Source organism: Schistocerca serialis, chromosome 6 (assembly GCF_023864345.2).
Source record: "Schistocerca serialis cubense isolate TAMUIC-IGC-003099 chromosome 6, iqSchSeri2.2, whole genome shotgun sequence".
NCBI lineage: Eukaryota > Metazoa > Arthropoda > Insecta > Orthoptera > Acrididae > Schistocerca > Schistocerca serialis.
Window position 1 is genome coordinate 672,362,618 of NC_064643.1, and position 12,962 is coordinate 672,375,579.

Sequence of the window (12,962 nt, forward strand, 5' to 3'; positions counted from 1 at the left end):
AATGATGTTAGCAAAAAATGATTTTCACTATTAGGATAGGAAAGGGAAGGATTGCATCATGGTTGTAGCACTTTAGATTGCACACAGCTGTTCTGAAAGTCCATATATTTCCACAGAAGTACAACACCAAGTGACACAATTTGAAGTTCTTTTCCCATCAGAATTTATCAGCGTAGCCAAGACACTGAACTGTCGTAGTAATATTTCCTGTTATCATTTTAGCAGTACATCAGGTACACCAAACAGTGGGACCATAATAACGTCTTCATCGCTCACGGTGGTGGACAGCATGTCGTGTCAACACCACGCTCTTACAAGACACACCAACGTAGAATTAGTGCAAAAACCAAATATAGTGCTCCATGATCATGACGATCGACAGGACAAATGGATATTGCAGTAATTCAGGGTAGTTAGCTCATAAGGTGAAGGACATTAAGTCACATAATAGGCTTCATTGAGAATTACAGTAGTAGTTTGCGGCATTCATAGTCCAGTTATTGAACATTTATGTACCAAGTATGTAGTATTACAGAATAATGTTCATAAAATTAAATTACTGGCATCATGGGTAATTGTATTACAATAGACAGTGGTAGTCCTTGGCCAGTTACAAAGCATATTTAGTATGACAGAATAATGTTCATCAGAAGTCTTCATTGAGAAAAAAAAAGAGTCAATTATTGCCCTAGCATTAACATAATACATTGAGTTATACAAATTATTGGCACTCATTGGCCAGGTACCAAAACATGAAAAATCATCATTGAAAACAGGAGATAATTAATGGCATAATTAATAATATAATTCATTTAGTGACATTAATTGTTGGCACTCAGTGGCCAGCAAGTATTGAAAAGTATAAAACATTGTTCATCATTCAGTATTATTCAGATCATTAAGAAGTCATTATTAAAAATCAGTTAATTACAGTCACAGCATTAACGATCATGGGCATTATAAGTAGTCTCATTACAATAAACAGTGGCAGTTATTAGCCAGTTACAAAGCGTTATTATTTTTTTATATTTTTTTTTGTATCATTAAGAAGTCATTACTGAAGTGACATACTATTCAGAGCTGATCAGTATTATTCAGAATTCTCTTAAACTAGTAACATTATTTGGGACTGGTAATACATTTTGTTTTTGTGCTAGCAATGCATTGCTTTGGGTAATTATAAGGGAAAGCAAGAAGAAAAAATTTGTTTCTGGTTTGTTGGTATAAATGAAAATGTGTAACATCATCCGTCATAAGTCAGCTGTGGCAAGATTATGAAACAAGTGGAGTATGTGTAATCACATTCATAGATTTAATGAACAACTGCTTATAGCACATTAATCTCATAAATAATTTCTCCTGCAAAAAATATATAAAAATGGATTATTAAGCTGAAAAGAGAAATGCATATTATGCTGAAAGGTAGTGAACTTCGAATTAACAGGTAGTGAAATGTGTATAAAAAATGTTTTCCATAGCTGTCCTTTCCAAAACCTACAGTCATTATACTGTGCAATATAACACCTGCTGTCAAAACGAACTGCAACAAATACTTAAATAACTACATAGCATAAACATAACTTCAACATTATCCTCATCTGCAAAGAAAACTTCATTATCCATATCACCAAAAACTCCATTATCATCATCACCTGTAAAGAAAAACTTCATTATTCATAGTAGCATATTCTTCATCATTATTCATCAGCATTCATTATCATCTGCAAAAAAATCACTTCATTACTCATTACACAACTATTCCTTATCTCTAGCATATTTCATCACTAAAACTAAGATGTGTAGTTCTGTCTGACAGCCTGCATCCATCACCTTGTATTCTGAAAGAAAAAATTAGTTAAGACTGCTATTCTACGATGAATATAGTATATTCTTGTTAATGCTTGTTAATCCTGATCCATTTACTCTTCCTCATAACGTTATTGCATCTCCTTTTGATCATTCCGTAGGTGAAATTCCCATTTCTGTTGAATTTATTTCTTACACGCATCATTTCTTTCTGAAATTGATGAACAGAGATTAATGCCTTGCATTGAAATCATATACCCATTAAATAATGACTGGTTTATGGTAACATAATTAAGTATACAGCATAACATGACAGAAAACGTAATATGTCAAAGACACTTGTAACCTCCCCACAAAATTTTAAAAGGCAGAAATTTTAATTAAGAATGCTAATGGACATTGCGCTAAGCGTAACCTGCCCACAATGAAATGTACTGACAATGGCAACAAAAATGTGAAATACGCAATCTGACTCAAATATAAATTCTTCACAAAATTTAAAGTCCGTTCAGTGACAAGAAAATACAATTAAACCGAAATATCGGTCTTTGGCCCTGTGTAAAACAATCAGAATTAAAGTCTTACCTCAGAATAAATCGATGTCACATATCTGCTCTTGTTGTTGCGCACCGCTTGGAGGAACTGCATTGCAAATAATAATATTTCCTTTTTTTGTGATTCTAGTGAAATTTTTCTTCAAAAGAAGTGGAACGAAATGGGAAGTGCAACGAAATCTTTAGTCCAATAAAAAATTAAATTTTCGAGAAAATGCTCTTGAAATAAAAATTATTATTGTGGAACTTGTTGGAGAATAGTTACAATAAATAAAATTTTTCATTATCTAATGATTATATTAATTAACAGTATACCTTATTCTCCATCTTGACCAGTGTTGCCGACCGCCTACATCACACAACCGCACTGGGCTGCTACTACTGACCGACCGCTCTGCATGACGACAATTAGCGTACCGCACGCGACGACTACTAACAGAGTACTGCTCTCAACTAGACAGAGCTACAGACTCGCAACGACTGACTACTGACTGAGAACCGCTCGCAACACTCGCGCGGTCAAGCGCATACTCTCTGGTCACAGATGCTACAATGCCTCGCCATCGCTGCTGCGTTACATACGTGTTTCATAACCCTCCACTGGGGGGGCAAAAATTTGGCAGCGATGGTGAGTCATTTGGACTTGCCAATCGCGGCAAAATTTTTCTTTAATTAACAAAATCCTACAACTTACAGAATATTTAAATGTTGTGCACACGCACTAAGTACAAAATATATCAGACAAAGACAAAATGTGAATACTAAACATAGTAGCAAATCAGAAAAAAGTATATACAAATTTTTTGACAGATAAAGTGCACAGGCACTGAAAAAATTCTTTAGCATATTCAGAACAAATAAACAGACTGGCAAAATATATTATGTTGACAAGTGACATAAGTGTACTCGCATTGGAGTTCAGCGAATCGAAAAATGTATAACCTATGAACATAAATGATGTTACCAAAATTTTTTCTTTATGTGTCAAGAATCAGGATAGGAAAGGGAAGGATTGCATCATGGTTGTAGCACTTTAGATTGCACACAGCTGCTCTGAAAGTCCATATCTTTCCACAGAAGTACAACACCAAGTGACACAACTTGAAGTTCTTTTCCCATTAGAATTTATCAGTGTAGCCAAGACACTGAACTGTCGTAGTAATGTTCCATGTTTTCATTTTGGCAGTACATTACGTACACCAAACAGTGGGACCATAATAATGTCTTCATCGCTCATGGTGGTGGACAGCATGTCGTGTCAACACCACACTCTTACAAGGCACACCAACGTAGAATTAGTGCAAAACCAAAGATAGTGCTCCATGATCACTAGGATAAACAGGACAAATGGACATTGCAGTAATTCAGGGTAGTCAGCTTATGAGGTGAAGGACATCAAGTCACATAATATTGACAATTACAGACTTAATTAGTAGTTTGTGGCATTCATAGCCCAGTTATTGAACATTTCTGTACCAAGTATGTAGTATTATAGAAAAATGTTCATTGATTGTTTTACATAGAATCAGTAGCCTCCTTTTCCTGGTTACAAAGCATTATGAAATAATCGCATTCTTTTCAGTTACAGAGTATAATTAAGAATCATTAACCTTCTCCTAATTACAGTTAATTAATCATTTGTCATTCCAATAATCATTAGCCTTTTCCTAATTACAGTTAATTAATCATTTGTCATTCCAATAATCATTAGCCTTTTCCTAATTACAGTTAATTAATCATTTGTCATTAATTAATCATTTGTCTAATTACAGTTAATTAATCATTTGTATAATTACAATTAATTAATCATTTGTCGTTAATTAATCATTTGTCTAATTACAGTTAATTAATTAATCATTTGTCATTTCAATATAGTAAGAATTATTAGCCTTAATTAATTACAAAGCATTATTAAACAGTACCATAGTTAATTAATTATGTGTCATTCCAATCTATTAAGAATCATTAGTCTTTTCCTAATTACAAAGCATTATGAAACAGTCACATTCATTTCCAATAACAAAGTATGGCATCGTTAATTAATCATTTGAAATTCCAATATAGTAAGAATTATTAGCCTTCTCCTAATTACAAAGCATTATTAAACAGTCACATTCATTTCAAATTACAAAGTATCAACATTGGAAACAAGAGCTAATCAATGGCATAATTAATAACAATTCGTGGAGTGACATTAATTATTGGCACTCAGTGGCCAGCAAGTATTGAATAGAATCATCATTCAGTATTATTCAGATTATTACGAAGTCATTATTAAAAATCAGTTAATTACAGTCAAATCATTAATAATCACAGGCATTATAAGTGGTATCATTACAATAAACAGTGGCAGTTATTAGCTAGTGACAAAGCATCATTTTGAATATAGTCTCATTAAGAGGTCATTACTCAAGTGACATACTATTCAGAGTTGATCAGTATTATTCAGAATTATCATAGACTAGTGACATTATGTGGGACTGGTAATACATTTTTTTTTTTTTTTTTTTTTTTGTTAGCAATGCATTGCGTTGGGATCGATAATTAATTGGTGAGGCATAACACTATTTGCTTTTGACCTATTGCTGCAAATGAGGATAGGTAACGTCATTCGTCATGAGTCAGCTGTAGCAAGATTATGTAACAAGGCAGTATATGTGATCACATTTATAAGTGATAAACACAAATGGGTAAAAATATAAAAATGCAAGTACTAGAACAGGTATAATAAGTAACAGGTTTAGTAAGTGTCATGAAAAGCTTCTCCTGGAAAAAATACAAAAACGGATTATTGACCTGAAAGAAGAAACGCACACTATGCTGAAAAGTAGTGAACTTCGAATTAACAGGCAGTGAAGTGTGTATAAAAATGTGTTCCCTAGCTGTCCTTTCCAAAACTTTCAGTCATCCTACTATGCAATGTAACACCTGCTGTCAAAGCAAACTGCAACAAATACTTAAATAACTACGTAGCATAAATACATAACTTCAACATTATCCTCATCTGTAAAGAAAAAACTTCATTATCCATCACTTCATTATCCATATTATCATAACTTCATTATTATCACCACCTGTAAAGAAAAACTTCATTATTCATAACATCACATCCTTCATCATTATTCATCAGTATTCATTATCATCTGCAAAAAATCACTTCATTACTCATTACACAACTATTCCTTATCACTAGCATAGTTCATCACTAAAACTAAGATGTGTAGTTCTCTCTGACAGCCTGCATCAATCACCTTGTATTCTGAAAGAAAAAATTAGTTAAGACTGCTATTCTGTGATGAGTATAGTATATTCGTGTTAATGTTTGTTAATCCTGATCCATTTACTCTTCCTCATAAAGTTATCGCATCTCCTTTCGTTTATTCCGTAGGTGAAATTCCCATTTATGTTAAATTTATTTCTTAGAATCATCATTCCTTTCTGAAATTGATGAACAAAGATTAATGTCCTGCATTTAAATCATATACCCACTAGATATTGACTGGTTTATGGTAACATAATTAACCCTACAGCATAACATGACAGAAAACGTAATATGTCAAAAACATTGACAGTGTTCAAATGCAAAAATATACACAGAATAATACAATGCAGCAGCAAAAAAAATGTGAAACAGTCACGATGTTGAGATGTCATAAGGCAAAAAAAAATGTCAAAGTCGACTGGTGTGTGTTATATCTTAACTATTTCATAGTCCATACAAACAAAACTGGAGTACAGTCATATACACAAAAAAATGGAAAATGTGCACGGTCTGATGTGTAACGACAAGAAAAGCGACCTGCTAACCTTACCTTGCCGGGCACTTGCCAAGAAAAAATACGATAATCATCAATAAGTAGTCACATAAATATAATTGCAGAAATAGTCGTAAATGTGTAAATTCATCTGGAAAAATATGCACGGTCTGATGTGTAACGACAAGAAGAGCGACCTGCTAACCTTACCTTGCCGGGCACTTGCCAAGAAAAAATACGATAATCATCAGTAATTAGTCACGTGAAATAATTGCATTAGTAAATGGCATCATAGTGTGTTGAATCATACAGTGGTTTCACTCAATAAACGGTTTAATGTTTGATATATGGTGATTGCCTTTCGATTTTCTAGTTCTCAAAGTTTCGACATGTACAACATTGGGGTGAGGGATGCTGCGAATCCGATATGGACCTGCGTATAGAAGTTCAAATTTACTGCACTTACCTTTTAATTTACTGGATAAATAATGTGTACGTACTAATATTTTCTGTCCAACGTGAAAGTCTCGGCGTCTACAAACCTGTTTTTGCTGTCTTCTCCGGCGCTCTGCGGCACGTTTGATGTTGTTCAGCGCAATGTTAATTATTTCGTGGTGTCGTAGGCGACGACTTTTGGGTAGTTTTACTAATTCTTTAATTTTGTTTGGTGGTTCAACGTTTTTCAGTATAACAGACGGAGATAGCATAGTGGATTCATTTGGAATGGAATTAATTACATCTTGGAATGAGAGTATGTATGTATCCCAATCAATATGTCTTTTGTGGCAGTATATTCGGCACAGCTTACCAATTTCTTTCATTAATCTTTCACAGGGGTTCGAAGAAGCGTGGTACTTGGATATATAGATCGGAGAAATGTTTCTGGCTCGTAACATGCGTGTCCATACGCTACTACGAAATTGAGATCCATTGTCAGAAATTACTTTCATTACATGCCCTACATGAAATAGAAAATGTTTCACAAATGCTTTCGAAACAGTTTTAGCAGTAGCTTTGCGTAACGGAGTGAAAGTAACAAATTTTGAAGTGAGCTCAACAGCGACAAAAATGTAGCAAAAACCTCTGTTAGTTCTCGGAATTGGACCAAAAATATCTACTGCGGCCATGTGTCTTAACTTAACAGGTATAATGGGATATAATGGAGGAATATGTGAAGTGGTGTCTGATTTAGCTTTCTGGCAAATTTTACAAGACGCTAAAACTCGTCGTATACGTTTCTCCATGTTGGCAAAATAACAGTTCTGTCTCAGTATAAGAAAACATTTTCGTGCTCCGTAATGTGCGTAACTTAAATGAGTGTACCAAATTAATTTGTTAACCAGTTCGTCAGGTATGCATAATAACCAATTGTTGCTATCAGGATGAGAGCGGCGAAACAGAATGTCATTGCATACAGTGTAGTGGTTCCTAATCGTAACATTTTTCCTATCTTGCCAAAGGTGTTTAATTTCTTTCCACACATTGTCTTTTATTTTGCTCTTTTGCTATGTCCTGTAATGACGATGAAATAAAGTTTTCAAATGCAACTTGTTGAATGTACATGACACTGAAATTTGTTTTGCAGAAGTTGGTTGCTACGTCTTGCTGATTGTTGCCGAGAGAACGCGATAGTGCGTCTGCTATAACATTTTGTGTGCCGGGAATGTGGACAATCGTAAAATTAAATTCCTGTAAATAAAGTTTCCATCTACTTAACCTGTCGTGAGTAAATTTAGCTGAAAGCAAAAATTGTATAGCTCTGTGGTCTGTGTAAACTGTGGTATGTCTGCCATAAAGAAAGTGCCTAAATCTCGTAAAAGCCCATACAACACATAATGTTTCAAGTTCTGTAACAGAATAATTTCGCTCAGCAGGTGACAAAATGCGGCTTGCAAATGCGATGTTTTTAATTACTGTAGAACCATCTTCTTCAATTTCCTGAAAAATGTGTACGCCTAAAGCGGTGTTGGAACTGTCGGTGGCAATGGAAAAATTTCTAGTAAGATCTGGGTGCGATAAAAGTGGTGCATTCAACAAAGCATGTTTCAAATAACATTCTCGTGAGCAAAATTCTGCGTGTCAAAAGTAATGTTTGCGTTACTGTATTATGCAATCTGTGCTGTATCTGGTTAAATTCTGTCGTACGTGCTATTATTTACGGGAGGATGCTGTGACATATCCACTATTTGAACTGCTCTGTTATTTCTTACTGACGTGTTACGCTATGGATGACACCTATTGTCTGTTTCATTCATGATTATTTGTTGTTGCTGATGTTGTTGCTGCTCATAAGATCGACTGTTATTAAAATGTACGCTGAAAATTGTGCTCATCATTTTTTTACGTCTGTCGTGATAGTAATTTCTATACGGTGTATTGCGATACGAGTTGAAATAGTGTGTTATCTGTACGTAGTTATTTCTTTGCTGCCATGCGTTACTATTTGTTGGAGCTGGGACTATACGTGCACGCGGCGAAACATTAAAGCCTGGTTGACCTTGTAGACTGCATTGTTGGTTAGGTATGCTAAGCGGTTGACTTTCATGCTATTGTGGTGAAAAAACATCTATTGTTACAAAAATGTGGTTCCGATTGCCCAAAATTTTACACATACTGATGATTACGATTTTATCTGTTATTAAAATTACGCTGATTCTGGAGTGCCTAATGAAAATTGTCACACTCGGTAGAAGTTTGTCACATCGGGTTTTCATTACTAGTTTCTTAATTCTAGGTAGAGCAATAGTTAAAGAGCCGTTTGGATAGATATAAAGGATAGTAGAAGAGAAGGCAGCAGTGCAGAAAACTAAAGATGAAATAGCACTACTACAGCTCGGGGCCCTATGCTCGCTACGGCACATATTCATTAAAGCGTAATGAATCCCCTGAGGTCATTTACGCACTGCAAATAAATTTTAGCTTTTGTGTTACAGGCAATAGCGGTAAAATTTCAAAGGCAAATTGTTGTATCCGTGCTAATTCAAATTTCTTCATTACAGGCAATGCTGTTGTAAATACAAAAATAAATTGTCGCATCTGGTTCAAAGCTAGCTTCTGCATTACAGGCAATAGCGGTGAATGTACAAAGATAAATTGTCGTATACAGTGCAAAGCGTGTGCCTGTACGCTGTCATTATTACATTCTTTACATTTTCTTACAAATGCAAACTGCTTATTATCAACGTTCTCGTCACTGAATTTGAGAACACGTTCGGGTTTGTGTGTGAATCTGTTTGTCTGTGTCGTTTCGTACTTCAAGTTACGTAGCTTTTCAGATTTTAAGTCGCGTGACTTTTCGGATTTTACGTCTCGTAGTCTCTGTAAATTACTCACATTATACGCGCTGCGTGACTCTGACACATGTTCATAAAGTGGCGTCTGTTGTATGTTATTAACTGAAGTGTTTTTCATTTCTGTTACTTCTTGTTGTAAACTTGACAACTTCCTACGTAACGTGTTGTTAGATGAATCGATCTCATTAATTGTTTGCTGTAAATTTTGAAATTCAGGTGTTTGGTTAAATGAAACCGGTGCAGTATCGTCTGATTTATTGTCATTAGTATTTTCGATAACATCAATACGACTGGCCAATTCATCACATTTTTCAGTCAGTATTTTAACCTGATCATCGGTTTTAGAATCAGACGCATTAATCTGTTTTTGCAACTTGCGCGTAGTTTCGCTCAGTTTTTTAACATCAGCTTTGATGACATCGCAATCCTGTGTTAGATCTAGTTGTTCGAATCTATCTGTCACTGTTTGAATATTTACTGTGTGTGTATCTGTTTTTGCTTTAAGATCAGAAATTTCATCCCGTAATTCCGCGTTCAATTGTTCTATGGTATTAATTTTGTCGGACACTGTAGTAATATTATTGTCTACATACGTCTTCGCTTTCGCGAATATTTTACGTTTGTCCTCTTGTCTTTGTGCAGTGATTGTTTCCATGACTTGTCGTTTTACTTTGTTTTGATCCTGAATAAATCTGCGGAAACGCGTATCACTGTTCTGTATGTGCTGATTAAAGCGCTCGTTAATCTGAGTGTTCTGCTGTTCGAATTTCGCGTCTATCTTTGCGTCCATAGTGCGCGAAAGTTCTACCGTCATTGCTTTAAACTCGTCGCGTAATTGTGTAGCTTTTTCAGAGCATTGTTTAGCGACTCCGCTAATTTCGTCTCTGAGTGTTTCTGTTGCGGCTGTTTGCATTTCTCTTAATTCTTGCGAAACAGATTTAATTTCTTCGCTATTTTTTTGTGAACAAGCCTCAATTTCCGCGCGCAGCTGTTCCTTAGTGTCATGGCACTGCGCAGCAACGGCTCTAATTTGTTCACTGAGCTGTCTCGAATTGTCGTCTAATTTTTCATTTAAGTGTTGTTTGAGATTTTCATTATCTTGTTTGTTCTGTTCCCTAAGTTGTTTAAAATTTTCGTTCTGTTCACTAAATTGTTGTTTAAAACTTTCGTTCTGTTCACTAAATTGTTGTTTAAAATTTTCGTTCTGTTCACTAAATTGTTGTTTGAACTCTTTACTACTGTTGTCTTGGTTTTCCATCATTTGGTTAATTCGTTGCAGCAATAGTGTCATAATTTGATCCGAACCAAAATTAGCATTTCTATTCTCAGTACTGTTTAATGATATCCCTGCAGTTGCCGCACTTTGTGTGACCATTTGGTCATTTTGCAACTTACAAAAAGGATTATCAGTCCGATGTACACTGTCACTCACTATTTCGGAATTAAATAAATCCGTCTTACTTTGTGTATCCTGTTCATTTTCATTAGACAAATTCGTCTGTTCGTCACTTAAATTTTCCAAATCGGGTGTGTTAAGCTCGGCAGCGCTCATTACCATAGAGCATTCTGCGTCATCAATTGTCGTCAAGTTAACAGACGAGACAATTGAGTTCGTTTGTTCATCATTAAGGTGAAAGTCATCATTAGTGGTTGGAATGCACTGATTGTTAGTGAACGCAGGATTGTCATCATTACGTTGCGTATCACAATTACTATCGGTCACGTTGTTTAAGTCGGTAATTTCATTCACAATACTTCGCGATACACTATTCACAGTCTTTCGCGGCATTTTTACAATAGTCAAAATTTTTCACAAAACAAATCAACACAATGCAAAAGCAACACACAAATACAACAAAGCAACAAATTGCCGTTAACCTGTAGAGAGAAAGTCACAAGATTAATAAAAGCGTAGCGCCAAATCCTAATTATACTTAAGCAAATAAGAGCAGATATCTGACTGTCGCTCAAAAGACTCTCAACGAAATTCGATCCTGGACTGGGTGTCGCCAAGTGTAACCTCCCCACAAAATTTTAAAAGGCAGAAATTTTAATTAAGAATGCTAATGGACATTGCGCTAAGCGTAACCTGCCCACAATGAAATGTACTGACAATGGCAACAAAAATGTGAAATACGCAATCTGACTCAAATATAAATTCTTCACAAAATTTAAAGTCCGTTCAGTGACAAGAAAATACAATTAAACCGAAATATCGGTCTTTGGCCCTGTGTAAAACAATCAGAATTAAAGTCTTACCTCAGAATAAATCGATGTCACATATCTGCTCTTGTTGTTGCGCACCGCTTGGAGGAACTGCATTGCAAATAATAATATTTCCTTTTTTTGTGATTCTAGTGAAATTTTTCTTCAAAAGAAGTGGAATGAAATGGGAAGTGCAACGAAATCTTTAGTCCAATAAAAAATTAAATTTTCGAGAAAATGCTCTTGAAATAAAAATTATTATTGTGGAACTTGTTGGAGAATAGTTACAATAAATAAAATTTTTCATTATCTAATGATTATATTAATTAACAGTATACCTTATTCTCCATCTTGACCAGTGTTGCCGACCGCCTACATCACACAACCGCACTGGGCTGCTACTACTGACCGACCGCTCTGCATGACGACAATTAGCGTACCGCACGCGACGACTACTAACAGAGTACTGCTCTCAACTAGACAGAGCTACAGACTCGCAACGACTGACTACTGACTGAGAACCGCTCGCAACACTCGCGCGGTCAAGCGCATACTCTCTGGTCACAGATGCTACAATGCCTCGCCATCGCTGCTGCGTTACATACGTGTTTCACACTGACAGTGTTCAGATGCAAAAATGTACACAGAATAATACAATGCAGCAGCAAAAAACGTAAAACAGTCACGATCTTGAGATGTCATAGGGCAAAAAGAATGTCAAAATCAACTGGTGTGTTATACCTTAACTATTTCACAATGCATATAAACAAAACATGAAAACAATCGTACATAGAAAGACAAAATGTGACGTTCGTTGTGTTCACCTTGTATGTAGTGTAGTTAATAGAGGCGAGAATTAAAGACATTAATGGAGAGAGAATTTGATAAAATTAATACGTCATTACATAGAATTGCATAATTATTCATAAAATACGTAAGTTCTTCTGGAAAAATATGCACGGTCTGATGTGTAACGACAAGAAAAGCGACCTGCTAACCTTACCTTGCCGGGCACTTGCCAAGAAAAATACGATAATGATCAATAATTAGTCATGTGAATATAATTTCATAAGTGGTCATAAAAAAATTAGTAAATGTCATCATAGTGCGTTCAATCATAAAGTGTCTTCATTCAATAAAGGGTTTAATATTTGACCAATGGTGGTTGCCTTTCGATTTTCTGGTTCTCAAAGTTTCGACGTGTACAACATTGGGGTGAGGGATGCTGCGAATCCGATATGGTCCTGCGTATAGAAGTTCAAATTTACTGCACTTACCTTTTATTCTGCTGGATATATAGTGTGTACGCACTAATATCTTCTGTCCAATGTGAAAGTCGCGGCGTGTAC